General features: G+C 39.8%; 2 long non-coding RNA genes across 2 annotated transcripts in view; one reads left to right on the forward strand and one right to left on the reverse strand.

Moving 5' to 3' along the window:
• LOC311528816 overlaps positions 1-27,244 on the reverse strand; it is a 144,292-nt gene that overhangs the window by 93,928 nt on the left and 23,120 nt on the right. Inside the window, exon 2 of the long non-coding RNA XR_014713709.1 lies at positions 2,277-2,406. This is a non-coding gene — a long non-coding RNA (uncharacterized lncRNA). The remainder of the gene's footprint in view (positions 1-2,276; positions 2,407-27,244) is intronic.
• LOC311528822 overlaps positions 1-27,244 on the forward strand; it is an 88,589-nt gene that overhangs the window by 39,318 nt on the left and 22,027 nt on the right. The window lies entirely within an intron of this gene.

The raw sequence follows: 27,244 nt of genomic DNA on the forward strand, positions 1-27,244 counted from the left end.
TTTTAAGGATTCCAGTGTGTGGCCTGGCTGATAGAGCACAGAATTCTCTGCTGGGTATACAAACCTCTGGAGGGCCAGTGATACAGGCCAAAACACTTTTGAATTAAAAGCAGTCTGCTGTGGAAGCCAAAAAAAAAAAAAAAAAAAAAAAAACCAGTCCAAAGAGATTTGTAGAAGTGAATCAGGGAACTGAGTTGACAATAGGGAGTTCATGCAATTGAATTCCTCATCTCCATGCCCTTTAACTCTGATTTCTCAAGTTTTGCCAACCCAGTTCAGAGGATATACTGCAGCTCTGTATGCCCCACTGTAGGTCTGAGGGTCTTGAGGCACTGAGTTCGGACTCTTCGTAACTCCCTGTAGGAGGCATTTAATTCAGGAGATATTTAACTATAGAATTCAAATACACCCCTGGAGAAAATCATGATTTTTCTCCTCCTCACCTGATCAGGGAACAGATCTCAGTACGTTTTTTACTCTATGCTTCCTATTTAAGGTACACAATCGACATTGTGAAAAAGAAACTGATCACCGGGAAAACCCTTATCTTACCTATTTTTAAAAATTCCGTTCCAAATCAAAGGTTGTAAGTTTTAAGATAAAAAAGTAGTATTTGAAGTCTTGAAAGTTACCCATTGGCCACTTTTAGATCTCATCTGTAATCCCCTGATGTCCTTTCTGAAGTAAGCTCAGTAATTTAATTTTAAAAAATTAAGAAGAAGGTTGGTGGTTTTGTTCTTGATTGTACAATAAGCATTATAAAGTATTCTTTGGATGGTATTCTTGCCCATTCCAGGGCAAGATTATTCTCCGTGGTCTGGAGGAGGTTGAATAGGGTCTGTGCTAAGGCTGGAGGCCAAGAAGGAATTCCTTTGTGGGTCTTTGTGGTGTGCATATCAGAATGGTAGTTTAGCTGACCTTGTGGCTGGGTAGAAGGTAACTATGCTCTCACATAGCCAGACCTGAGTAGTTCTTAATGAGCACAGACCTTAAAAATGGATGCCATTTCCCCCATCTTGTGGAAGTTATTGCAGGGTTTGCAGGGTGGGTCCCATATGACCTCAAGCCAGCCTTGCTTACACTCACCATTTTAAACTCTCTAATTTTCTCCTTGGGCAAATTTTCCCTATTGCCAAGTGATCTCTGTCCTGTCCTCCCTTTTATCCTCCCCCTTTTTTGTTCCTCCCACCACCCTTAAATCAGTCCTTCAGAAGCCTGCTTAGTTACATACAAATCTGAATGGAGAACTTGGACCTTTCTTGTATACATAATTTTCAAATCCCCAGATATGGTCTGCAGTGGGAATAAACTGTGCTTACTAAAATTTAAAAAGTGCTTAAAATAGCCACTCTTCATATTGCAGAGTTTAAGGGCTTGATTTTTAAAGGTATTGAGCACCTGCAGCTGGTATTGACTTTGATAGGAGTTGTGTGTGCTCCTCCCCTCTGCAAATCAGACCATAAATGTTTCATTTTAAATATATACAATCTCTGGAGCTGGTCAAGTGGCTAACTCAGTGCCTCATCCATTTGGAGGTATTCATGACTCCAGTACATCTGGTTCATAATATGCTCAAATTGCAGCTGAAGCTGTTAATTCATACAGTTTAGGGAGTATTTACTCTGTTTAACTAGATGCATTGCAAATGATCTTCCTTTTCATCTCGAACGTTGTTCATCCTCTGAGCACCTGCACTGGGTTTTCCCGTAGAAATCCTGCACTTATTTCTCTCCCTCTCCTTCTATTGCAACCAGGTGGGCAAATGATTTGTTTATTCAAATTTCAGAGGGTTTTTTATTTAGTTTTTGTTTGTTATTTTTTTAAATCACAGTTCTATAGGGAATATGTAGCTAATTTAAAATACTTCACAAAATTGCACTGTAAGATGCTCATAAAAGAATGACACTACAACTTACATCAAACAAGCAAACATTTGTTATGGGGACAGTAAAATTTACTTTTCACAAAAGGAGCCTACAGTAATAATGCATTCAATTCTATTTCCCAGAATGCTTCTTAAGTATGTTAATAAAGTCTTTATTGTGTCTGCTTATAAAAGTTGCCACCATTTCCCATTAGAAAGTCTCTGTTTATTCATCAAACATTTACTGACAGTGACTGCTGGGAACAGGCTCAGATTTCCACTCCATTACACGTTTGTGGCATAAAACACATTAATTATAGATATATTACAATATTCAACTCATTGAGGAAAAATTAGATGATCAAGGCTCATTTTCCTTGACAATAAGCAAGTTAATGAAAATACTAATTACCTGATGATGAAGTGGAGCCTTCAGGATTGAATGCTTAGCATCTGTAGAAGAGCTCCGTGAATCTAGCACAGAATATTAAAGCCAGAAGCACTGGAAGTCTAAAGAGTGGTTCACGAGGTCATCAAGTGCCCTTTAATCACAGGACAGAGAGTTGTTAGTTTATGATATAAACTTTTGTATGCAGCTTTGATGGAAGTCATGAAAAGTCACACAAGCATAATATTCATTTAAAGCTAATTCTCACCATGAACTGATCTCCTCCATTTATTCTTTGAATTAGTAAAGTTACCCTACTGGCTCAGTAATCCTACCCTATGGCTCAGGATTAAAAGAAAACTATATCATCTAAGGGGTACTAACTTCAGAACAAGAAATATGTGGCTCTTAGGAACATACTAAGATAAAGCATGTTCAGAAGAATTACTGTATCTGTTCTGAGTTCAGTTAAGTCATCAAAACTAATAACATATGAAGTTAAGCTATAATCTTCTTCAGAGGGAATTTTTTAAATTGCAACTGCCTCTGCACTTGTATATTTCTTATTGCCAGTTCTACTTAATGCTGTAAATCAGAACAACTAAACTGCTGATCCCATCTTTTGGTTTCTGGCCAAGATCAATTTTTACTTCCCATCTGTTTTTGACATTCTACCAATAGCTCTATTTAGCTGTTCTTTCTTTTCTGGACATTATGTATTGAAAAGTATTCTGAAACACTGTGCATGTTGGTGATAAAAGCAAAGCTTTGATTTATGTTTATTCAGTTTAGCTCTTCCCCCCCACACTCCATATGTCTGCCATTAACTTTTTAGCATACGGGGGTGAACATAATTTTAAATATGCTAATATTTTACCTCACAGTTTAGGTACTCTTCCACACTGTTAAATGGTAAACAATAACCTACTAATCACACAATATTTTTGTCATATATGATTCAACAAACCTGCTACTTAGATTTTCTGTGATCATAAATGCTGCTGCATCTAATGAAAACCATATGCTTTTTCTCTACCTGGTTCATTCATTTCTAGACATCTGAGTTCAAATTGCATTATAGGTCAGAATTGAAAATGTATTTGATGTGATTTGTTGGGTTAACACCCATTTGTTAAAATCCTGTTTCCAGTTGATGAATTTAGAAAGCTACTGGGTAGTTGGCAGCCTCATTCCCAGGTACATAATAGTAGGGAATATGTAGAACAGGATTAATCACATAGGCAAATCTATCTGTATTGTGACGGCTAGAGCGTTACAAAATATTTGATTTGAAAGTGAACAGCACTTTTTTCATTTAAGTTGCAGTGTTTTATTAAAAGCTATTTTTGTTGTATCTCCAAAACTTTTATAAAAATTGTACAGAAATGGCCTGGTTTCCCTATCCAGCACCTCTGATAACAAGCTACAGATGTTTGCACTATCTAGATGGCAGCCAGGATTTTGACAGAGTTGACCACAGAGCATTTCACATGTCGAGTTTTGAGCTTGGATTAGTCACATGACATAGTCTCTCTCACTGTCACTGAATGGCCAAGCCAACCTCATGTGCTGAGGAAGGTCAGAGAAGACATTTTGAATACAGAGGGAGAGGCTACTTTATTGTGCTAACTCCCCTCTTTCCCCCCTACCCCGCCATTCTTGTGTCTGTTAGACTACTAATACACCAGCTTTATGTTCTTATCGTTCAACCAGTTTGCAGGAGAGTGTTGTTGTTCATTGTTAGTTACTTCTCACACTGAAATCTGGCAGGAGTTTTAGCACAGGGTCTACATTTACTTAGGATAGTAGTCCTATTTTCTAGACTTCTCCAAGCTACTGATTTGTTTTTACAGTCTGTGGTGTCTGAGCCGCATGTTACTAGATTTTGTTTCCCAGTGGATTCCCAGCCTCTCCTTTTAGAAAGATCAGAGTTTTTGTTCTACTAGCATCACACACTGGGAACTTATATCGCCGTAGCTACGTCTCTCAAGGAAGTGAAAAATCCATACCACTGAGAGACGTAAGTATGTCAGCCTAACTCCTGGTGTACACCATGCCAGATTGCCAGCAGAATTCTTCTGTTGACCTAGCTACCACCTCTCGGGGAGGTGGATTACCTGTGCTGAGGGGAGAACCCCACCGTTGACATAGGTAGTGTCTACATTGAAGCCCTAGAGGGGCTCAGCTCCAGCTATGCTGCTGTACCGTTTTCAGTGTAGCTATACCCCTAGTGTCTGTGTCTGTGTATTCCTGGCCTGGCAGAGAGAGGCCTAGGATACTATACTCCTCTAGGCCAGAACCAGTAGTGCCAATTTCTGGAATTCTCTGAGGTATTACTACTAAAGCTAGGAAATGATCAACTTTTAGTTTCTGAGATTTCTGAAATTCACATTAATAGGCTTTTAGTGCTAGCTCCCCAGGCAGGCCTGAGTTTTGCTTGGAGTGCCAAAAGAGGGACATGCCATTCTTCTGCCATTCTTCCCTGGTCCTGTGAGCAGCTGAAAACCAGGTACAACAGCTTCAGTCACCAGGCTAGGATCGCTGAAACACAGAATGCTCCAGCCATACTCTCGCCTCCTATGGCTGGCTTGCCCTTGTAACACCCACTATGTCAGAGGGCCAGGAGCTGGTGGCAAAGAGCTGGCTACGCTTGCTGACACCACTCAGGGATTCTCCTAAAGAAGGAATGCTTAGAGGGCCACTGCACTAGCCAGGATCGCTGGAGCAGATCCTGCCCTGCCGTGCCCTTTTCTTGTCTTCATGCCCCTCATGCCATATAGCCAGAAGCATTTTTAAGTCCTTTGTGCCAATGGACTAGTGCAAAGGTGAATTACAAGGGACAAAGGATCTGGGGCCATCTTTTTATAGTGGCCTGCACTTACCTATGCTACTGGCATTTTATATTCTTTCACATTGAATTTATTTTTTCCAGTGTTCGAAATTCTAAATAAATATCACTGTATCATTATTCATTCTTATTTATCTTACTGCTTTACAAAGGAACACAGTTCCCTGACAAAGATGAAATATTGGGAAAAGGGGACTGTGCCCAGGCTATATAAATGTGGAATATCAGTCTGTAATATAGGAGATGCAGGCATTAATATATAAACACTAGTGCTTTGATGCAAAAGCAGACCAGAACTATGACCACAATCAGGGAGCTGTAAAATAGTATGGCAATAATATTGTGATGCTTATATAGAATCTTGGATTCAAACAGACCCTCCCTTAATGAGCAAAAGTGGATTTACATAGAAAACACGAACATTTCACCATTATCTCATCTCTTTGTCTCTTTCAAGGAAAAAATAATTTCCATGATATGAAATTGTATAAAACATTATCACATGACATTTTGCATAACAATTTTCACCAAGTTTATAAAGTTCTAGAAAACTTGTCATATTTTACCCTGGTTCAGCAGACAGAGTTCTCATTTACATCAACAAGAGTTCTATGTAATTCCTTATCATTGGGTCTATGTGATATTTCTCCTTAAGTTGCATGAACATACAGTTTAGTCACAATTTAAAAGGAACAGTGGGAATGACTGGTAGAGTGGTAAACAAAGACCTATTTTTGAGTGTATGTTAAACACAGTAGCATAAATTTTGGAAACAATTTATCACAGAGATGCCATAGTGTAGCATGACACTTGATTACATTTCTGACAAATAAATAAGCAACAAAGGCAGCCTCAAGCAATGACACAAAGAGGAAACTGAAAGCCACACATTACCAGTATGGAATGCCCTTTTTGACAGCTGCTGTCCAAACTCTCTTGAACTCTGGATAAACTGTGATTAGAGATGGGCCTGAGCCAAAACTCTGAATTCAAACACCCCAAATCTTTGGGGTTTTCAAACTCTGGAATTAACATCTGCAGCCTATCCCCATCCCTGTTAGGGATATTTCTGTCTGTTAAGGAAATAAAATCACATATTGGCAACTGGAAATTATTATTATTATTTATTATTATTTCAGTGTATAAAAGCATACAAATCAAAGGCTCCTATCTAGCTTTCTAAGCACTGAGGGGCCAGATTTTCAAAGGTATTTAGGTGCCTAATGATGTAGATAGGCATCCAATGGGATATTCAAAAGGGCCTAAGCACGTGCCCAATTCCCATTGAAATCAATAGGAGTTAGGTACCTAACTTGCTTAGATGCTTTTGATAATCCTACTAGGTTCCTATTTGCAGCTTTAGACCCTTACTACCTTGTAAAATCTGCTTTCCCTTGGGGTAAATTACAACAAACAAATCAGCTGACCCAGCAGCTAAATCTACCCACATCCTCCAAGAGAAACTGACCCACAACAGAAATCCTGCAAATTGTTCTCTTCCCAGCCAAACCTCAGCCCCTTTTACAAGCCATTCTGTTCCCAAAAGCCTGAGAAAAAAGATATGTTTTATTGAGTGTCATGAAGGTCAACAGACCTGGGCTATTTTGGACCAAGAATGGGAACAGGTCCCAAAGATGAAAGCACTCTTTCTTTGAAATCAAAAGGACGCCAGGTGAGGAAGATCTATTCTCCACTGAGTGAAATTATCACAATTGTGGGTCTCTGCATTTTCATATTTTGTAAAGGGCCTGATTCTTTTGAAGGCATTTGTTTAACTTTGCTTTTATTTTGTAGTTATTGGACCAGATTCTTTTCTCAGTCACACTGGGGTAAATCAGGAGTAGCTCCAAAGAAGACAATGGAATTACACCGGCACAAAACTATGTAAAGCAGTGTAGAATTAGATCCATTGTCCGTTAGTATCGGCAACATTTAGCTCAGGAATGACATTGTCAGCTGTAGTCCGAATATTGTCATATACTCTGTCAATCATTTAAAGCTCAACTTTTTGACACCACTTTATATAGCCCCTAAGAAGTTCATCTTGTGCATAATATGACTCACCGAAAGAGAAAATACTAATCATATCAAATACTAGTAGCATGAATCCATGCTCAGCAAAGGATGGTGTGGTGATGTGGAGTTCACTTCCTCTAGAGAGCTATCCCCACAAGGTTTGGTTCAAATCAGAATTTCAGAAGTAAAAAAGATATATGACCCATCCCCAACCCTCCTCCCCAACACACACAGACACAAGAAAGCAGGCGCCCAGCTTCCAGATTTTTAAAAGATGAACATGTTTATGATTCAAGTTAGAAACGCATTCTCCCATGGTTAAACTATTAGATCTTTCTGAAAGAGAAAGACACATTTTTCTTCACTAGTTTAATCTCTAACACTTTAAAATTCTTTAGAGGCTTAGTGCCTAGCTCTGGATATTTGTTAATGTGATTTTTCTGACCTGAACATTTTTCTATAATTTTATCCCTCCAGCATGGCATGTTACAGTTAAGTTAAAAAGACTGTGGGGATACAAAGAAGAAATTATTGTGCAAGAGTCTGAAGTTAAATTCCAGTGTTTACAAAGAACTGGTTGAAAAGAAACCCTTAATGCCTTAATTCATAGAGGTATTTATTTTGAAGAATTTTGACAGCTGTAATATAGAAAGAAAGAAAGAAAGAAAGAAAGAAAGAAAGAAAGAAAGAAAGAAAGAAAGAAAGAAAGAAAGAAAGAAAGAAAACATTTTTCCTTATCTCTAAAATGCTTTCTTCTTTGTATGTAGCAGGTGCCTCAAGCCACCTTATAGTGCCTGCTTTAATTTGTCTTTAATATCAGATGTGCCTTATTGATTTCTACTGTGTATGTTTTCATTCTGAATAATTCAGAGGCACAATTTTTTTCCATTACGGTCAATAGCAGGAGAAAATTTTGAAGATAATCAATTGAGCCTTGCCTGACGATTACTAGTGTTGTTATCCCCTGAAGTGAGGGAGTAGAAAAGGCAGGGGATAATATGACATAACAGTCAAGCACTGCAATCAGTAGATGTATCAACACTAGTTTTATGATGGGAGTCCAGATCCATACCTAGGGTCCATAAAGCCTGCTAATAGTTCTCACATTTGACTTTTCATCATATGGTATACCAGCTGTTCTGTGTAGATCTATGTTTAAAAAGCCTTCCCATTTTCTTTGTGTTTTTCTCAACCTGTTATAACCATGAAAACAATTTGTGTTACATTATTGAACCTGTACATTCCCTAAACACAGTATGCTAGATTTCATTTATGTTATTTGAAAAAATTCCTAGACTGTTATATCATATAAAAATATACATTATGTCCCTTTAGTAATTGCCCATTGTTACTATTTTTGAAAATGACATTACAGTACTTTGACTTGGATACAATCATATGCATACTTTCTCTATTCCAAGATCATATAAGTTCACATACTATTTCTTATCACCTCCACATAATCAGGGCACCTTGTGTTAAGTGAAACATGAAAACTGATTTTTTTAAAATGCACAAGTGTAATGAAGCCACTAATGATAACTAAAGACAACAATACAAAGCAGCAAGCTGCTACTGACTTAAGGCTTGATGCAGCTACTACTCAAGCCAATGGTAAGAATCTTATTGACTTCCTTGGGAACTGGATCCAGTCCTGCAAATACTTATGTGAGTAAAGTTATTCACATGTGTAAATGGGTACTGTAGGTATGTGGCTTGCTACATCTTAGATCCATAAAATAGCAACATATGGAATTAATTGCTAAATAGCTTATAACTAAACAGTTTAATGATAATTCAATGTGTACAAAGTAAAAGAGTAAATTGGCAGCACTAGCTGAGTTTCCCATGGATAACTTATTTATAAATCTCCCTGTGATTTATTATTAATCTACTTATGCAATAATCACTCATGCATATAAACATAGCTAAGCTTAAAAATTATATTCTGATTCATGTTTCTTTACAAAAAAGATGTTTTGACTATGGAACTCAATTCATCACTATTTTAAAGGTTTTGAAGACATTAAAGTCAGAAATTATGGGAAAATATAATTTTTGCTAGTGTCAGGATTGTTTATTGTTCATTTTTTCATCAATATAGTCTGGTAGAAATAACATGAGACTATAATCCTCAGTTAAGTATACCGATAACTGAGGCTATTTGTTTTCATTAGAATTAGCTTAATTAGAATTTAAGTAACTTAATTTTAAATTAGGAAGGTGATGCACCAAAGAACCCAAAATATTTATAAAATGTATGTTAAAAGTAAAGGTTTTCTCATAAATATTAATATTCTTTTTATGTTGCAAACATATGTGATATGCTCTATTTTATTTCCACAAAAATAGGTCACCGTGCATTTTACTCCTATTTTCCTTATTCCTGGAATCACAAAACATGATACGATGCTTGTTCCACCGTCTTGGACATGACATAGTTAGGAAAAGAGTTACTGTCTAGCACCAAGATGGCACACAGAGTTGGGATGAAGTTGTTACAATGTAAATGATATTCTCTACTGCTGTACCATACCAAGCAATAAATATCTGCTGCAATTGATTAAAGACTGATGTGAAGCTGAGCCACTAAATCAATTGCAAAGCCACTTATTGCAATAGAGGTTTTTACTGTTATTCAATGAGCTAAATATGAAACACAAGGAACTTAAAAAACCTGTTATTCTTTTGTGTAGGCTTGAAAGTGGCAGGCTGCCTTTGCAGTGGGCTTGTCAGAGCGGTTGACTTAAGTGTGTAGCTAAGAGTGCAGTCATAGAAGAATCTGGAAAGCCCTTCACTCCTATTAAAATTAATGGGAGTGAAGGAAATTCAACCCTTCTCCGAATCTGGCCTTCACTGAGCAGGGGAAGAGTTAAGTTCCACTGGACTCAGTGAAGATAAGTATGTAATGTGAGTTTAGAGAGTGGAGTGTGAGAAAAGGGAGTAATAGGAGGGGGGATATGGAGAGTTATTGAGGGTTTCAATGTTGTTTGCCAAGACAGGATGGATTTTTCTGAACTGTGATTGTCCAACATTCTTCTCTTATTTTCATGCTGTCAACTCTGAGATGGGTGGGAGAGGGGGAAAATGCCTGATTTGCTTCTATTTTGCCAGCTTCCCTGTGGACTTGTCCCTCTACATATTGATCTTCCTAGAAGCAAGCTAGTCCCTAGGGACAGCATATTTGACTCTTCTTTTCTGGTTAGGTTCTTATATCACACTAATCAATGTGGTATCTGAGCACATGCAATACTGTGGCAGAGCAGGACTGTAACCTCAGGACTTTTTAAAGCTTTCATGTTTATCTCATTTTTATACCACCCCCTTACTTCCCAAATTCTCCCAGGACTCTTCCTACCCAAACATGATGCTGTTCTACATCTGCAACATGTTCTGAAGACCTAACCTGTGCTATTCACAGCCCCTATGCCACAACTCCAAGAGACAGACCTTTTTCTCCTCCTATACAAGTAGTAGGAGATGCTGCTTGAAGCAATGGTAGAAATTCCTCGTAGTAGTGGAAAGCTTTACCACCACAATGCTCCCTGCCGCATGAACCCGAAAGCTAAGGTCCAAGTTCCAATCGATATCAGATCTTCTGCACTGTAGCACATTCAAGTTCAATGTTTTTTTAATAAAATGAAAGTTGGGTCCAGTGGATTTTTATGAAAAAAATATACTGCTTGTAAAGTCCACTGATTTTTTGATAATTGGTCCATGAATATATTAAGTGCATAGATAATATCGTAACAGGCACCACTATAAGAATCTAGATGCCTGGACAGATTTTTGTGAATCTGAAATAAACTCATGTTTAAAACTTAATTTTATCAACTCTAAAAGCTGGAGAAGATACAATACTGCTACACTATTTACTGTTCAGACAGCTATGTTTCTTTATTTCAGAGGGAAGGGGAATATGATGCCGCCTTGGCATTGTCCACTTGCCAGAAAGGGCAAACCAAAGGGACTATTAGCTGTAGGTAATCCATTTGTTTATAGATGTAATGTTAATGTGATTTCTATGATCTACCTATGAAATGACCTGGAATAAAGAATTTTATTAGTCATAAATATTGTGAGAAAAACAAATATTTTATAAAAACCTACTAGTGGTTTTGAAGTACATTACCAGCAGTAAGACTGCACTAGGGATATTAACTGAAGTTATAATTTAGTTATTTGACTATTAGGATTGATACATTTAATTGATAATAGGATACTAGTAGGGTTTGGTGGTTTCCATTTAAAGTTGAATACTGATTAAATCCTTAAATAGGCTATATAGAAATACTTAATTATAGTTAACATGGTCCTGTAAAAAAATTTATAGCATGCTTTCTACATTAGCCACCTTCTGTTTTTACTATGTGAGATATCACACTTATCTGGTGGGGAAATACCAGCTTATTAATACCAAATAAGAAAGACATTTAGGCCCCTTCATAAATCATTTTAAAATGACCCTTATGAATAAAGTGTTACTATAATTTCTATTAGCATAAATTTGACAATCAAGTTCTATATAAAGAGGTTTATTCCATCTGAAGGCAGATATAAAAATCTATCATCTACCTTTATAGAATTAGGACTATAATGTTTTAGTTTATTTTTATATTGCTGTTTAAAACTATAACATTTATTCACACACACGCACACACACACACGAGAATGATAAATTACATATAAATCTAGTTATAAACAGAAGCTTCATTAGAGGGCAAGATTAACGACAGTGCAGGTAAACCTTGATTTCATAAAAGTCTCGGGGGATACACAAAACTTCATATATGTTTTCCTCCTTCAGTGCATACAAAAGGCTGCTGCTCACTTTATTTTCTCTGCCTTTCAGTTTGATCTGTCCTCTTTTGAATCCTTCCACTGTGTTCCCATCTCAGACTGCATCAAATATGAGCCGTCATAACTCTCTTCCTCCCTACTTATCTCCCTTTGTCAAGCTTTGCCATGGGTGCTCCCCCACAATCTCACTGCTCTGCCAATACAATCAAGTCCATGACTTCTTCCATGCAGCCCCCTCTGTGCACAGCCCAGTCTCATCCACAAGGCCCCTACTCTGTCCATGTTTCAGCCGTTCAAACAAGACCAAACTTCTGCCAGCCTGCCCATATGAATCAAATTGGCACATATATAAATCGCATAGAAATTACCGATTGTTATTCTTTTTCCTCTTACCTCAGTCCTTAGTTTGTGAGCTCCTCAGAGCAAGGAATTTCCTTAAGTGTTGGGAAAGCATCTAGTACCTAGTGGATGCTGGTGCAAGTAAATCAATCAATAAATTACATCACAACAATGCAATTTTTGTAGCTTCCCCAGCCACACATTCTTCTGTTTGCCTCATCTACAGCTGTAGCTCTCACTAGTTGCTCTATGTCTACCATTAGAATGGAAGCTTTCTGGGGCAAGGACTGTGTCTGCGCACATTTTAAGTGTGCCTGCAATATGAACAATCATACTTTATTTAAGAAGCCCATATGTTATGGCCTCTACAGGCCTTTAAAACATTATTTAGAAGCATGCAGTAATTTTAAAATGGGTAACATTCACTAGCCAGCGCTGAGAAGGCCAGACGAGATGATTTAAATGGTCTCTTCTGGCCTTAAAATCTGTGAAAAATTAGACATTGTCTCCAAATAAATCTGGGAATGGGAGCAAACGTCCAGCATCCTCAACACACAATACGTAAACAGACCCATGTTAAACAACACAAACTAAAACAAACTGTCCTGAAAGAGGACACCAATATATTCTAGTGAATATTGAGAAGGAAGGGAAGAGCATTCCAATCTCCCAGGCTCTATCTAATATCCCAAAATTCTAACACAGGTCATCAGTCTCAGACTTTCTATGGACAATGTAATGTAATGACTGGCAAATGACTATGCAAAAAAGGTGACTTCTGTCCTGTCATTTATATGTTCCCCCAAACCAAGGAAAATTTTGCCCCAAATTAGACTACACTCCTTGCCAGCATCATCATTGGTCAAACTGGACAGTCTCTACGTAAAAGAATAAATGGACACAAATCAGATGTCAAGAATTGTAACATTCATAAACCAGTCGGAGAACACTTCAATCTCTCTGGTCACGCGATCACAGACATGAAGGTCGCTATCTTAAAACAAAAAAACTTCAAATCCAGACTCCAGCGAGAAACTGCTGAATTGGAATTCATTTGCAAATTGGATACTATTAATTTAGGCTTAAATAGAGACTTGGAGTGGCTAAGTCATTATGCAAGGTAGCCTGTTTCCTCTTGTTTTTTCCTACCACCCCCCCCCAGATGTTCTGGTTTAACTTGGATTTTAACTTGAAGAGTGGTCAGTTTGGATGAGCTATTACCAGCAGGAGAGTGAGTTTCTGTGTGTATGGGGGTGGGGGGATGTGAGAACCTGGATTTATGCAGGAAATAGCCCAGCTTGATTGTCATGCACATTGTGTAAAGAGTTGTCACTTTGGATGGGCTATCACCAGCAGGAGAGTGAATTTGTGTGGGGGGGTGGAGGGTGAGAAAACCTGGATTTGTGCTGGAAATCACTTTAGATAAGCTATTACCAGCAGGACAGTGGGGTGGGAATAGGTATTGTTTCATATTCTCTGTGTATATATAAAGCCTGCTGCAGTTTCCACGATATGCATCTGAGGAAGTGAGCTGTAGCTCACGAAAGCTTATGCTCTAATAAATTGGTTAGTCTCTAAGGTGCCACAAGTCCTCCTTTTCTTTTTGCGAATACAGACTAACACGGCTGCTACTCTGAAACCTGACAAAAGTCTCTGACCTTCGCAGTACTCTAGGAATGATGGCCAGAGATTAAAGACAATCCTGAGTATTGGCTCAGTCACCTTATCCTCTGAAATATAACTGCAAATAATACTTCACTTAAAAATAGCAATTCTTAAATCTGTGCCAAGATGAAAGAAGTAAAGAGAAATAAATACTCAAAAAGCAGCTGTCATGCTTTCTGCACTGTAGCACATAATGCCCAAGAAACTCAATAACCCCCAAACCAACCAGCGTGGGTGAGATTATTGCTAAACGGGGCCCCCAAAAGAAGTTGGCCTACTAAATTTGACTGCCAAACAACCAACTTCCAGAAAATCCCATTAATAAGTATGACAAGCTTCTTCCTGATTAAAAGAACTTGGAAGAGAGATTATTATACCAGCTGCCCTCCACTACCGCTTTGTGGATCAAAACAATGGCGCCACCAGGTCCCTAATGTAAGGGTATCCCACCTCAAGTACCATGTAGGGCAGAAGCCCAATCACCAACCCTTGGAGAAAAACTACACAGGCCCCAGCTCCCCTGGGAGGAAGGACTCCCATCAGCAGTAACTGGGATACACCTTCACTGCCCAGAAACCAGTGGTACCAGCCTCAGTGTGGTGTTTCTTTGTGTAGAGGTAGGGAGTGTCTTTTGGCAGGAAGGGGTGGGGCTGAGACCTGGAGTACAAGACCAGGAAGAAGCTGGGTGGGAGGGCGAGCAGGAAGAGGCTGATTGAACTAGGAAACAAGGTAGGGTAGCCGGCAGAAAACTAAACATAGGAACATAAGAACAGATATACTGGGTCAAACCAGAGGTCCATCTAGCCCAGTACACTGTCTTCAAACAGCGGCCAATGCTAACTGCTTCAGAAGAAATTAACAGAACAAATAATCATCAAGTGATCAATCCCTGTCACCAATTCCCAGCTTCTGGCAAACAGAGGCAAGGGACACCATCCCTGCCCATCCTGGCTAATAGCCATTGATAGACCTATCCTCCATGAACTTGAATCCTGTTATAGACTTGGCCTTCAAAACATCCTCTGGCAAAGAGTTCCACAGACTGACTGTGCGTTGTGTGAAGAAATACTTTCTTTTGTTTGTTTTAAACCTGCTGCCTATTAATTTCATTTGGTGACCCCTAGTTCTTGTGTTATGAGAAGGAGTGAATAATACTCTTTATTTACTTGCTCCACACCAGTTATGATTTTATAGGCCTCTATCATATCTCCCCTTAGTCGTCTCTTTTCCAAGCTGAAAAGTCCCAGTTTTATTAATCTCTCCTCATACGGAAGCTGTTCCATACCCCTTATCATTTTTGTTGTCTTTTTCTGTACCTTTTCCAATTCCAGTATATCTTTTTTGTGATGGGGCTACCAGATCTGCATGCAGTATTAAAGATGTGGGCGTCCCATGGATTTATATAGAGGCAATATGATATTTTCTGTCTTATTATCGATCCCTTTCCTAATGATTCCCAACATTCTGTTAGCTTTTTTGACTGTTGCTACACATTGAGTGGATGTCTTCTGAGAACTATCCACAATGACTCCAAGATCTCGAGTGACATCAGCTAATTTCGACCCCATCATTTTATACGTATAGTGGGGATTATGTTTTCCAATGTGCATTCCTTTCCATTTAAAAAGGTATTAGGAAAGGATTAAAATCAAATGATGGGCAAGGGATGGAAGGGAGCAGCAGGTGAATATGTGAGACCCAAGGTGTCTGAGGCTCTTTTTAGCACATTTTTGAGCGCTAAGCAAACAATAAATAAAACGGTATTAGTAAAATGTGTTTGATTTCACATGTAATATTACTCTACAGTGCTACACAATGTATTGAAATTACTCCTGCATGCCAACCTTTCAGTCATTAAGAAAAAAATGAGGTTGTTTGCTCAGGTTACAGCTGCATTAAATTCTTGACATAAACACTGAAGGATATTTCTGCTAAGAATCTGGATTTAAGACACGACTGTGAACAGGTTTACAGGTGTTCAGGAGGATCCTGTCCCCTCAGACTTTCCCCTGCCAAGAAGCAGGCACTCCTATAGTCCTTGCACTCTCCTTAGTGCTAGGCCTGAATCTGCCTAGTGCACCTGGTGGTGCTAGCCCTCTTACAGGAGAGGAGGCAGGAGGAGGGAGGGCCGTTGGCTCCACTGGCTCTTCATGAAGGGGAGCGTATGATGCACCCTCTATCAATCGTAATACATTAGCTACATTCCCCAGGAGCTCCAAGAGGGATTGTAGACAATCCCTCCTGGAACTCATGCTGAGGAAATGCATCTCTGCACTACCCCCAACGTGGCGCCATGCCTTCAAGGCACAGTTGAGTCCGTAGTGTTTTGTCCAAGCTATTTCTTCAGAGCTTGAATTTATTACATGGACTGAGATAGCACAGCTCTTATCCAAAGTTAATCATCAAATATTTATGTACATTATATACTACAGTTATTCATAGACCGAGATAAAAATACTGCTTTATGGCCAGGGCCACTTCATTTCTTGTATGGGTGCTGATAGTACGAAGATTCCCAGCATCTTCAGTGCCTATGCCACAAAACTCCAAATGCCCCTTTCCCAGAAGAAGAATCAGGTTCTTGCATAGACCTGCCTAATATTTGTACCCAATAATAAAATCAAAAATAAAATCGAACGTCTCTATTCAAAAAATAAACACATCATTCATAATAAATGAATTATTGTAGTGGAATTTGTCTGAACACTGAGAGAATAAAAAGAGACAAGCTGGATTGGTCCAGTTTCTGTTGGTGAGAGAAACAAGCTTTTGAGTTGATACAGAGCTTTTCTTCAGGTCTGGGAAATGTACTCGGAGTGTCACAGATAAATACAAAGTGGCCCAGGTTGTTTAGCATAAACAGTTAATGCATCTTTCAAGGGACATTAAAGGTGAAGTGGGCCTGTTAACACCTCTCCACTCATGGAGGGAGAAAAGATAGGGTAATGGTTTCAGCCATGTCTACACTCCAGAATTAAGTGACGTCGACAATCATAAACCGCTTTAATTAAATCGGTTGTGCATGTCATGTGCATCCACAGTCAGTGCTCTTACATCAACAGAGAGAGTGCTGCATCATGAGTAGCTATCCCACTGTGCAACTTGCCACCCTCTGCTGCTGGGAAACCATCATAAAAAAAGAATTAAAGCATTTGAATTTTAAAGAAAATTAAAATTCATTTTATCTCCTTTGTTTTCCCCTTGTAGAGAGTCTTTTCAAAGGGACAGTCCTGCTCTTGGTAGTCTCTTTGGGCTTGTCTGCATGCAGAAGTTTTGTCAGTATATGTTGTGTTGATTTAGTTACATTGATACAACAGGTTTGATTGAGTGTCTTTGCACTGTTGCACGTGCAGCACTGCAAGCACCATTACTTGTATTCACACAATGGCACTGATGTAAGTATGGGACAGTGTGATTAAGTATTCCAGGGTCCTCTGCACTGTCACCAAGTTTACTGCCTTCTGGGAAAGTTTTGCAGCCTATTGTGGGACATATCTGCTGGCATCCAAGGGAACTGTGGAAACAGGGGTGAAATATCCATCCTCCCTTCTGCTGTAGTCTAGAACTCAACTGGACACCCGTTTCCAAACGCCTCATCACCAGCATGGATGAAGCACAGAGGAATGCAGAGCTCATATCCATTGTTATGACAACATGGTAGATCCTGTTATACAGGACAGGGCCATGCTCTGATCCAAGGTGCAAGCTAGATGAATCCACAGGCAGAGGGAGTAACCAAAGGAGAATACATGCTTTGATGCTGCTCAGGAATTCCTGTCTGATTTATTCTTGGAGGAATTTCACTTAGTGGAGCCAAGTTTTGGATCCCAGACAACAAGCCCTGAATCATGGGTCCAGTTCATTTTGGAGAGCTGAGATGATCAGCAGTGGCTCCAGAACTTCGGAAATGGAAGGCCACATTCTTCGTGTGGTGTGATGAGATAACTCAGACCCTGCAGCACCAGAACATCATAATGAGAACTCCTCACTGTGGAGAAGAGAGTGGCAATTTCAATATTGAAGCTTGCCATCCCAGATTGCTACTGGTCAGTAGCGAATCAATTTGGCATAGGGAAATCCACAGTCAGGGTGATTGTGATGGAGATCTGCAAGGCAATTCAACATGTGCTGTTGCACAGAAATATGACCCTTTGCAATGTGTAGGAACTAATTAATTGATTTGAGACGTTGGGGTTCACTAATTGTGAGGAAATATTATAGATGAGATCCATGTAACAATTTTGGGCTCTATTCATCTAGCCTCTCAAAACATCAACCAAAAGGGCTTCTTTTCAGTGGATCTGCGGGCCTTGGGGGATCACCAGGGCAGATTTATAGAGATTAATGTTGGATGGTCCAGAAGAGTTATAATGCCAGAATATTCATAATTTCTGGACTGCTCTAAAAGCTGTGACAGGGAACTTTGCTCTCAAATCTTGCTGTCTAAATTTGTACCCTGGGTGATCCAGCCTACCCCTTTTGCTTCATGAAGCCACGCAATGGCAATCTGGACAGTTTAACCATAAGGACCTGTTACCCAAGTAACTGCAGGGGGACTGTGCCTTTGGCAGACCTAAGGGTAGGTGGAGGGGTCTTATGACATGACCTGTTTGTGCCAAGAAATGTCTGGCTCACATTAGGTTTGCTTGTGGTATACTGCACATCTGTGGTATACTGTGAGACAAACAGAGATGCAATTTCAGAAGGGGGGGGACTTGAGGCAGAGAGGCTGCCAGCCAATTATGAGCAGCCAGAAAGGAGAACTGTAATTCTGCTAAAAGCAGGGCTGTTAGGGTGGATCTCAAAATATTATTTTGAAAATAGTCCATCATTTGTTTTGCTGTTTACAGATGGCTTGGGCCTATGAATGTGCATGGAAGTGAAATGCTGTCTAAGATGGGATACTTTGTTAGCCTTGTGCTTTTGATACGTTGGCCTGGTTCCACAGGGACTTAGGCATTGTGACGTTGAACATTGCCATGCCTACACTTGAGGCGGCACTTTGAAAACCACTGGGATCCACAAACCATGAGTTAGGCACCCCTAATTTGCTCTACAACGAAAGGGGAGAGACAGGCACCTGAGAATGGGACCCACAAAAGCCATCATACTAGTCAGGAAGCTGCCTAAACCAGCCAGATGAGACAATGAGAATAGGGATGTTTCCTAATCCCTGTCCATCTCCTGGAGTAAGGCACCTAAATCTGGACTGCAAGGAGGTGCCAATCTCTGCTAGCAATCCACAGCAGGAAATCTGTCTCCTGGAGTCAGGCTGTGTAGGCCTCTGAGCCCTTTCTTGCAAGAAACAGCTTAGGGACCTGCCTGCCTATCACACAGAATAGCTGGTGGGGGAGCTGGGGAGGGAAAAGAGTGTCCCTGCACCCAGGAAGAATGTTTTAAACCTGCACCCCTTTCCATGGCCAGGGACTGGGGAGTAGATTGGCCAATAGGAGGCCCCACAGCCTTCAAGATGACAATCAGATCAGGGGAGAGATATAGTAAGACTGCCCAAGCACTACCCACTCATGAGGATGATAGGGCAGGGTAGAGTGCTTCCCCACATTTCACCCCAAACTGGCCAGGAACCGGATGGGTGTCTGTTCTCTGCCACTACAGCCAAACCTCCCACCCCGGCCCTCGCCCCAACAGCAATGGGACAGAGCTGCAGTCTTAGTGTTTCTCTCATACCAAAACAACAAAACTGTTTTAAATTAGCAGCTAGTCCCTGGCTTCAGGATAGTGAGTAGTTTCCTAAGTCCCTGGCAAGTTCATCATTTAGCTGAATGTAATAAATCCGAATGTAATAAATCCAGTTGCTGTATTTCAGACCATTATGTCCTTGGAGCATATGTATCCCACAGGAGGCTCCTCAAGTGGCAGAGGAGGGTTCTCTTTCAGAAGACTAGAGGCCATCCAAGGAGATGTACTAAAAACTGTCTTCCAGGATGATCCTGCACCCCAAAAAGTGACATTAAAGTTATCCTATCAGGGTGTGGAGGACACATCTGCAATGCCCCGTAGGCAAAAATAAAGTATTACTTGATCCAAAATTTCTCTGAAATAAGGCCAGCAGACACAAGGAAAGTCCATATCAAAATCAACAGACCTCTACAGCTGCAAGCCATACCCCTCCGAATGTACTTGCTTCAGAGCCTGTGCAATTGCTTGCTGTAAACGAAAAACGTATGTGTGGCGTTTATTCAAATCGCTGAATGCTCTTGTATCAAAGGGCCCTGCCTTTCCATTCGAGAACGGTGATTTACATTGTTAGCTCTGCTAGACTGTGAGTGCTGCACAATGCTGCTCCTGAAACATGAAATAGATGTTTTAATTGCAGCTGTTGCTGCATGCCGTTGTATCCAGAAGCATTTCCTTCCTCATGTGCTTGGCATGTACACAGGCTTGGCAACTGATTTCCTGCATGCTATTAAAGACTTCAGGGTGTGCAGTGTTCCAAGGGGAGAAGTGCTATCACTGCAACTGGGCTTTTCCAGTGCCTACGTCCAAATACTGATTAAATGTGATTTTCTCATCAAATATATTTGCCTGTTTGCAAACTGAAGTGACCTCTTTCCTAACCTCCCCCCCACACTCCAACCCCCGCTCATCTACTGTTTTGCCTCATGTTGAAGTTTGCATGGTTGGGTGGTGCTGAAGCGGATGTTTTTAAAGTGGGGGGGGAAGAGACCTGCGTTGGGGAGCGTCACCTGGCGGTACAAGCCAGGAGATTGGTGGGCGTTGACAGAAAACTGCAAGTGGAAAAAGCAGGGTAAAGAGTGGATGGAGTTTGCTGCAGAGTTTTGTGGCTGGAAAGAAAAGAAGGATCCAGTGCTGTGCTCACCTGCAGCTCTTTCCGCCTTTCAAACAAAGCCAGGGAGACCCAGGAGAGAGTTCCCTAGAAGGCCCCAGACTGGCCTGAAATGACAACAATGATGGACATGCAGAGGACCAGGACATATTTTCCTGTTCCCAAAATTTTTACTCTCTTGTTTCAGTGCCCCTCAAGGTGGATATGGCACTAAAGCATTCTCAACCACAGTAACCTCCACTCCCCAACTTTTGGTGTGTGGTTGCTCCATGACTTACCCTTCACTAGACCGACACTCAGCCAAAGACCTGCTGCCAACTTTTACTTCATCCGTGCTGCACTCCTTTGTCCTCTTCTGCTGTTCCACTAGATTCAGCTCTGCTTTCTTCTCTGTCTAGATGCGGGGAACTGGTACAGACAGTTGCCTATCAGGGCACCCAAGCTATTCAACCACCCTGGATTTGATTGACATTAATCAAACTAACAGCTTGCAAAAGAGCTTTGTTCAGATGGGGCAGTTTAACTAGCCCCCAAAAGGCATTCCTCTCAGCACAGAAGGTTCAGACTACCAACTCCTTTCCTACTGTGGCTGCTACTGCAATCCCACCTTCCTTGCACCATATTATAGGAGGTATGTCATCTTGAGGATTGTCCATGCTGGCAAGGGAGTGAGTCAGAGCAATGCTCCCTTTCAGCAACCATCTGTATCCCCACTCCAGTCTTTCTGTCCAATCAGATGAACTGGAACTTTTCGAAATAATCAGAGCATAGCAAGACATGATTCCTCTGCATTTGACAAGAGAAAATTGTTCGTCAGGGAAAAAGGAAAAAGCATTTTTTCTTCTCAGATTTCTTCAGTCATTTTCCTTTGAATAATATGTTATTAAAAATCTTTGTAGAGTGCCACAAGAAAATACTCAATTGAATTATATGTTACAAGAAAAACAATGGATGTAGACATCTGTGATATTTGACACACGGTGCAGACTGGGGCGGGGGGGGGAAAGAGGGGAATTAATTTTCTTTTTCCTTCAAAGTGGTAAACATAGTTACTTCTCTCAGGTGAGACACAGTTATTAAGATTTCCACTTATTGTACACTTTTGTGTTTAAATGTACTTCAAAAATTTGAGACAAGGAAAATCAACTTCGTTGAATCAAGTACTTTAGGGAGAGAAAGATAGAGAACAAGGCAACAAGAGAGAGAGGGAAGGAGAGGTTTACAAATATACAAGAAATATATATGCATTCTTTCTTATCATAAATACTTTGGTTTTATTTATTTATGTAATCAATTTATAAGATGTCTATCAATAATCATAAAAGCACTGCACAGTGAAGACAAAACATCAATAATCTAAAGTAAAAAATCCAGTCAGATCTGACACATAGCCAAGTTCCATCGAAACACACATCCCACTCACAAAATTTCCAACTAATCACAGAAATAATGGAAAACAAAAGGCTAACAGAGGCAAAATCAAAGGAAGGGAATCCAATGAACAATCAAAAATAGGCCAGTTAAGCTATGTGGAACTTGTAATCCAAAAAATGTGAATACATGTTGTCATTGTGAGGTTGCTAAATGTAATATAATGATGTGCCTTGAGGAAACATTGAATTGATCTAGTCCATTTCCACTTTGACCTCTGCCATGTCATAAATGACTAGTTTCCAGTTGCCTCACTATTAGCTGTACAAGCACGAAAGTGAAAGAAATAAAACCCATAGGAAATAACACTCTAAAATATAAAGGAACATGTTCTTATTAATTTCTTATTTTAAGTGATTCTTCTCAAGATGTTATCCCTACAAATCACTGTCTTCATAAAACAGGTTTTATTGCATCTATTTAAATACTCATCAAATACAACTGTGTCCATGTGAACAATCCTCGCATAGTTTCCTTGGATTTGTTGTCCTCCATTTATATATAAGCAAAAATTAGGGGTTTAGGAGGCTTTTTTTCTTTGTTTTGTTTCTTATTTTTGTTTTAGGTTCCAGCATATTTATCAAATGAATTGGTGGGGGCCTGTGAGGTAATCGATGAGCTTTTCATCTCTGGAGCCTTGGATCACATGAAAAATTAGTTTAGTGATTTCAGTTTGCCTCATGTTGTATGTTCAACTATATCCTAAACCTGCCATGTAACATGGCACAGTTGATAGTGTTTGCTATATATAAAAGGTAAGTAAAAGTGCTGTAGGTCAGGATTGTGATGCACTGGCAGGGCTGTGTGTGTGGAGGCTGCCCAGCCCCCATCTACCTAGTATCTACCTCTGAGTATGTGTCACAGTTCCCAGTATGGGGCTGCAACTGAGAGAGCCAATCTCTCGTCAGACTGTCAGAAAACAGGGCGGACACTCCAAATTGAGTGGTATGTTCTGTAATTAGCTTTCACCAAACCAGTAATAAATGGGCACTCCTGGACTACTGCATTAGTCCAACCACGGAGCCATAGATAATCCCCTTAAGCTCTCCAGCCCCATTTTTACCAACCAGACAAACTGGACTTTATGATGAAAGGTTATTTAAACCAAAAACTATAACACATTTGGTTACTCCCAGCCCCAAAGGGCCAGTCACTTACCCCAGGTCAAGGTATACTTCAGGTCTCACCACAGACAATGCTGGTGCCAATTTCTTTAGTAAACTAAACTAAAGATTTATTAGCTAAGAAAAAGAAATGAGAGCTATTGAGAGGTTAAAGCAAGTAAAATATGTAACAGGTGAGTCAAAGCTTGTAAGTCCAAAATGTTAGCAGAGATGATGTATCAGCTTAGTTCTCCTTAAGTCTCTCACGGTTTCCCAAAATGGCCTTGGGAGCCTCTGTCTTGTGACTGGAATGCCCCATGATAGCATCCAAATAGATCAGGGATTCAGGATCATTCCCTTGAATCAGTATTTATAGATCCTGCTCACTCAAGGCAACCTGACAAGCGTCTTGACCCACGTGGGTGCTTCCTGTAGTGAAGAAGATTAGGAACTGCAGACTGGGACTGTGAACCCCACTGAATAACACAATGGCCCTTGCTATGAAGTCAGCAACCTTCTTCCTTTATATTTCCAAGGCTCTGATCTCCAATGGGTAAACATAATGTAAACACAATGCAATAGCCAGAAACAATTCTTCATTAGTTTTCAGGCAGTTTTACAGATCAAGTAAATTCACATCTAAACACTAACACACATTTCAATTTAAAGCTAATTAAGTGCAGGACAGCAGTCACAGGAAACATAGGTGAAGACAATAACATTATCATGTCACTAGCTTTCAAGTATTTAAAGCAAATGTAATTACTGGGCACATGCCAAGTACAGGTAATGTGATATCATCCCCCTTTATTCTATTCTAACAAGTGAATTGGCTTGAACACACTATGCCCTTTTAGCATTTCTTTGATATACACACCCCAATGAATTGCCCTATTGCTCTAATTTGAGCTAGTCTGCCAGCATCAGAGAGCTAATAACCTGTTAGACAGCATCACACCAGGTCTTTCATTTTCACAAGCACAAACATCCATCCCAGCTATTCCCCAACTCTAGTTCCTCATCATCAAAAATAATTTCTGGATCTGTTTTTCATGTTTATATTTTTCTCAAATACCACAGTGTACTGAGAACTCAGCTAAAGCACAGTTCAATGTATCAGGTTAGCTATAGTAGGATCCAATTCAGGAAAGCATATGCTTAAAGTTAAGTACATGCTTAAGTGCCTTTTTGAATAGAGATGCTTTCCAGAATTAGAGGAAATACATTAAGTAAGTAAAAAATGTAAATCTTACATAGTCTTGGACTCTCTTCATTCCTGTTCAAAAATTATGTGATCTATAATGGAATGATTTACCTTGTACATTATTTAATCACATGTACACATTGTGTACATATATACAGTATATATGTGTCTCTGTGTATTACTAAATACACAGTGAGTAACAAAGCGCAATCCAGAATGGGATGATATGCTAGTGTCCCTTGCGCTGAGAAGCTTAAATATAAAACACAGATTAACACATTTATAAAGATGTGTTAAACAAAGTTAACATACTGATCCAGTTGAATATGTCAGGACGGCAATTTCCTTGTCATTAACTCCAAGGGTGAGAATATAGTATCTGAATGTGCTCGAAGGATGGTAGTAATGAAAGTGCAAAAAGCTGTCATTGACAGTAAGACAATCTATAAGGGAACTGAATTTGCACATGGCTTCCGTTGTGGTTTGTAATATATGATAAGAAGCAAAAATGGGCCTCCAGAGGTCCTACTCAGAAGGCTGTAGACAGATGTTCTGAATCTTGAAGTCCAGCACAAATGCATTTAGGTCAGAAAAGGAGGTTATGCATTTCAGTAGCAGGGGAACAGAGATAGGAAATAAAATTTGCTGTGTGACCTCTGTAGAAAGCTACACTGAGTAAATATATTTTCTAGAAGGAAATAAACTTAGGTTCTGAAGTAAAGTTAAAATAATATGAGACCTCTAGAGTTAACTGTGGTGTTAAGTTAAAAACAAAATCTATCATTTTGTAAGTTCTCATTCAATGATTGCTATTTTTATTATTTGTTGAGTGCCAATACTGAAAGAAGAAAGAAATCACATATCCCCAAACAGCCTATACTTCTCAACTAGTGTAACTTGTCATAGCTCCATTAACCTGAATGGAGTTATGATGATTAACATCAGCTGAGGATATCCTTACCTACACAAACAAAACAGGAGATAGTGTGCTGGATGATTAAGGATAGAAAGCTCATGGGACTGGGTAGGACAGGACAGAGTAATTTTTTATAATTATTTATTTACTTATTTACTTACTTATTCATTTTTAATGACTCATCGACTTTAAGGTCAGAAGAAACCATTATGATCATCTAGTCTAACCTCCTGCACATTGCAGGCCACAGAACCTCACCCGCTCACTCCTGTAATAGACCCCTAACCTCTGGCTGAGTTACTGAAGTCGTCAACTCATGATTTAAAGACTTCAAGTTATAGAGAATCCACCATATACACTCGCTTAAACCTGCATGGTAGAATTAAGTATGTTGTACAGTCTTCACAAGAGAAGGAGGAGGAGGCTGATGAACCAGATCAGCGGGAAGCTTCCGGTACAGCAGGCTCAATGGAAGAAAGCACAAAAACAAGAAAGGGAGAAGGAAATAAAGGGGCCTGGTAGCTGAGCGGCTTGGATGGTGTGCAGGGGGTGAGGGACTAGAGCAGAGATGAGCGCAGGAACCAAACTGAACAGAGCACCGAAAGAGCAGACAGGAAGCTTAGATTGAATGATGAAAGTAAGAGGAAGTCAGTGAAGGTGTCGGGAGAAAAGATGAACTATTGGAACAGACCCTCACCTGGTGTAAATTGTCACAGCTCTTTTGACGTCAGTGGAGCTACATCAACTTACAACAGCTGAAGATCTGGACCAATACTTTCACATTTTCCGAAATCTGTGAAAACTAATGTCCTTTGTGGAATCCTCATTTCTCCCCCATCAAAAACATAATGGTCTGATATAATACCATACATGTGTACCAGAACACATAGCACATTTTTAATCCCATTTGTTGCTTATTCATAGTCTCTTCGTGGATTCTTCTTCCCCAGCACTTATGAATTATGGGACAAGTCTTTAATTTAACATCAGTAAAAGCTGCACTATCTCATAAACTAAGCATTATTATTGCTGTTGTGTATTAGCCCTGGTTAATACTTGGATAGGCAAATTCCAAGAAAGTCTTGGATTACTGCAGATAGTGATAGCAGTGGTTCAGTAGGTGGCACCAATTCCCAAACACAGTGTTCAGAGGCTCTGTGTTTGGGAAGAGCCATAGAACTTAGGTCCTCAGAACTTGTGAATATTAAAAATCTCATTGCTTTTTGTGAGAGTAGAGATATCAGCACCTCTTGCCCTAGCGATATCTGCCTAACTGCTTTAGCCTGAGACTCAGACTTTGGGGGATTTCGCAGTCTCTGAGGACTGCCTCCAAAATATCAGGACTTTTCATTTTGCTATGGATGCTAATGCCACCACCCTAAAACTGATATTGAACATTGTAGTGAGGAAATAGAGAATTCAGACAGCCCAGAAAGAAAACACTTCTTAAGCCCTACTATTGTCTTGTTACAGCAGCAATTGGGTTATATTATTTTTACTTACTTAAAAGGTGATTAGACAGTGTGACAGTCACCTTCTAAATATCTAATATACATAGAAAAAATATTCAATGTCTCTATTTTTTCAAATGGCATAGGCCAAATTCCAACTTGATTAGTTACATCCTCTGTACCGAAAAGTCTCCTGTGTTTTCAATTGGATACTTCATGTGCTGACCTGAACTGTTGAGAAGTATTGCTGATCACTCTTTCACAGTTGCTGCTTTCCATCAACCCTACTGGACTTAGGACCCTGCAGGTTCTTACTAAGACTCCAATTATTGTATGACCTGGCACTCATCCCTGCATATTTGTGCTCTCACTAGAAAAAACAATCTGGCATAGCTACAGCTGTTTTTGATG

Source organism: Lepidochelys olivacea (genome assembly GCF_965140295.1).
Source record: "Lepidochelys olivacea isolate rLepOli2 genome assembly, chromosome: 1".
In the NCBI taxonomy this organism is placed as follows: Eukaryota; Metazoa; Chordata; order Testudines; family Cheloniidae; genus Lepidochelys; species Lepidochelys olivacea.